This window comes from Hordeum vulgare, chromosome 7H, assembly GCF_904849725.1.
Source record: "Hordeum vulgare subsp. vulgare chromosome 7H, MorexV3_pseudomolecules_assembly, whole genome shotgun sequence".
Taxonomy (NCBI): Eukaryota; Viridiplantae; Streptophyta; class Magnoliopsida; order Poales; family Poaceae; genus Hordeum; species Hordeum vulgare.
Genome location: NC_058524.1, coordinates 451,725,836 through 451,729,646, shown reverse-complemented (window position 1 = coordinate 451,729,646; position 3,811 = coordinate 451,725,836).

The window sequence follows — 3,811 nt, the reverse complement described above, 5'->3', positions numbered from 1 at the left end:
AATAGGGCACCATCAAAATCCATTCACACGACACCATATGAGTTGTGGTATGAAAAGAAGCCAAAGTTGTCGCTTCTTAAAGTTTGGGGATGTGATGCTTATGTAAAAAAGCTTCAGCCTGAAAAGTTGGAACCCAAAGCGGAAAAGTGCGTCGTCATAGGTTACCCAGAAGAGACAATTGGGTATACCTTCTATCTCAGATCCGAGGGCAAAGTGTTTGTAGCTAATAATGGACCTTTTCTTGAGAAAGAGTTTCTCTCGAAAGAATTGAGTGGGAGGAAGATAGAACTTGATGAGGTTGTAGAACCTCTCCTTCAACAAGATAGTAGCAGAGGGTAGAAAGAAATTTCTATCGAGGCAACACCAGTTGAAGAGGAAGCTAATGATGGTGATCATGAAGCTTCGGATCAAGTTGCTATCGAACCCCGCAGGTCCACAAGGGCACGTACTGCTCCTGAGTGGTACGGGAATCCTGTCTTGTCAATCATGTTGTTAGACAATAATGAGCCTGCGAATTATGGAGAAGCAGTGGTGTGCCCGGATTCCAACAGATGTTTAGAAGCCATGAAATCCGAGATAGGATCTATGTATGAAAATAAAGTATGGACTTTGGAAGTATTACCTGAAGGCCGAAAGTCTATTCAGAACAAATGGATCTTTAAGAAGAAGACGGACGCAGACGGTAACGTGACCATTTATAAAGTTCAAATTGTGGCAAAGGATTTTTCACGAGTTCGAGGAGTTGATTACGATGAGACTTTCTCACCCCTAGCGATGCTTAAGTCCGTACGAATCATGTTAGCAATAGCTGCATTTTTCGATTATGAAATCTGGCAGATGGATGTCAAAACAGCGTTCCTTAACGGGTTTCTTAAGGAAGAGTTGTATATGATGCAACCCAAAGGTTTTGTCGATCTAGAGAATGCTAACGAAGTATACAACCTCGGTCAATCTATTTATGGATTGGTGCAAGCATCTCGGAGTTGGAACCAGCGTTTTGATGAGGTGATCAAAGCGTCCGGGTTTATACAAGTTTTTGGAGAAGCTTGTATTTACAAGAAAGTGAGTGGGAGCTCTGTAGCGTTTCTAACATTATATGTGGATGACATATTGCTGATTGGAAACAATATAGAAATTTTTGGAACCACGATGGATTACTTGAAAGAGTTTTTCAATGAAGGACCTGGGAGAAGCTGCTTACATATTAGGCATCAAGATCTATAGAGATAGATCAAATTGCTTAATAGGACTTTCACAAAGCACGTACCTTGATAAGGTTTTGAAGAAGTTCAAAATGGAACAATCCAAGAAGGGGTTCTTGCCTATGTTACAAGGTATAAAGTTGAGTAAGAATCAATGCCCAGTAACCGCAGAGGATACAGAAATGATGAGTGTCGTCCCCTATGCTTCAGCCATAGGGTATATCATGTATTCAATATTGTGCACAAGACCGGATGTCAGCCTTGCCATAAGTATGGCACGCAGGTTTCAAAGTGATCCAGGAGTGGAGCACTGGACAACGGTCAAGAATATTATGAAGTACCTGAAAAGGACTAAGGAAATGTTTCTCGTTTATGAAGGTGACAAAGATCTCTTCGTAGAGGGTTACGTTGATGCAAGCTTCAACACTGATCCAGATGACTCTATGTCACAAACCGTATACGTATTTATTCCTAATGGGGGTCCAGTAAGCTGGTGCATTTCCAAGCAAAGCATCGTAGCTGATTCTACATGCAAAGTAGAGTACATAGCTGCCTCACACGCAGCTAAGGAGGGTGTCTGGATGAAGCAGTTCATGAAAGATCTTGGAGTTGTGCCGAGCGCACTCGACCCAATAAATTTGTTATGTGACAACACTAGTGTCATTGCTCTAGCCAAGGAACCAAGGTTTCAGAAGAGGATCAGAGACATAAAACGATGCTTCAATGCCATCTGTGAATACATCAAGGAGGAGGACATAAATATTTGCGAAGTGCACATGGATCTGAATGTTGTAGACCCGCTGACTAAGCCTCTTCCACGAGCTAAACATGACCAACACCAGAACTGTATGGGTGTTAAATTTGTTACATTGTAAATCGCATGGAGATGTGATAGTAGATTATTGACTGTAGTGCAAGTGGGAGACACCCTAGAGGCAATAATAAAATAGTTATTTTTATATTTCCTGTTTCAAGATAATAGTTTATTATCCATGTTATAATTGTATTGAATGCAAACATAGATACATGTGTGGATACATAGACAAAATATTGTCCCTAATAAGCCTCTAGTAGACTGGCTCGTTGATCAAAGATGGTTAAGGTTTCCTAGCCATAGACAAAGTGTTCTCACTTGATAACGGGATCACGTCATTAGGATAATGATGTGATGGACAAGACCCAAACTATAAACATAGCATGTGATCGTGTTATTTTGTTGCTATTGTTTTCCGCAAGTCAAGTATACATTCCTATGACCATGAGATCATGTAACACACTAACATCGGAGGAATGCCTTGTGGGTATCAAACGACGCAACGTTACTGGGTGACTATAAAGGTGCTCTATAGGTATCTCTAAAGGTGTCCATTGAGGTGGCATGGATCAAGACTGGGATTTGTCACTCCGTATGACAGACGGGTATCTCGGGGCCCACTCGGTAATACAACATTACAAACAAGCCTTGCAAGCAATGTGACTAAAGATTTAGCCACGGGATCTTGTATTATGGAACAATTAAAGAGACTTGTCGGTAACGAGATTGAAATAGGTATGAGGGTACTAACGGTCGTATCTCAGGCAAGTAACATACCAAAGGACAAAGGGAATGATATACGGGATTAAATGAATCCTTGACATAGAGGTTCAACCGATAAGATCTTCGTAGAACATGTAGGATCCAATATGGGCATCCAGGTCCAGGTACTGGATATTGACTGGAGAGTGTCTCGGACATGTCTACATAGTTCTCGAACCCATAGAGTCTGCACACTTAAGGTTCGGTGATGTTTCAGTATTGCTGAATTATTTATGTTCGTAATCGAAGGTTGTTCTGAGTACCGGATGAGATCTCAGACGTCACGATGGTTTCCGGAATGGTCCGGAGACGAAGATTGATATATAGGAAGTATCCTTTTGGCTTCCAGAAGGTGTTTGGGCATTACCGATAAAGTACCGGGAATGACGAATGGGTTTTGGAGTTCTACCGGGGAAGGCCACTCACCCGGGAGAAGACAAAAAGGGGCCCAAGAGTAGTGCACCAGCCCGTAGAGGGCTTGTGGCCAGCCCAACAGGGCCTAGGTCATCCGAAGTAGGAGAGAAAGGCAAGGAGAGGAGGCCAATCCGATTTGGGGAAGGAGGACTCCTCCTTCCAAGTGGAGTTGGAGGAGGACTCCTCCCACTCCCTCTTGAGTCGGCCGAAACCCTCGGGGTTTCCTAGGTTGCCGCCCCCTCCCTCCCACCTATATATAGTGGAGGGGAGAGAGGCTTTTGGCACTAAAGCTAAAGTGCAGCCCTCTGCCCCTCCACAACTTCGACACCCCGTAGCTAGATTAGTCCGGCACGGTGAAGCCCTGCTGGAGCAGTTCCACCACCATCACTGTCACGTCGTCGCGCTGCCAGAGAATTCATCTACCTCTTCGCCCCTCTTGACGGATCAAGAAGGCGGAGATCTTAACCGAGTTGCCCGTGTGCTAAACACGGAGGAGACGTCCATTCGGTACTAGATCGGGACGGAGTTCGTGGGACGGATCTTGATTGGATCGCGAAGACGTTCGACTACATCAACCACATTTCTTAATGCTTCCCGCTTAGCGATCTACAAGGGTAGG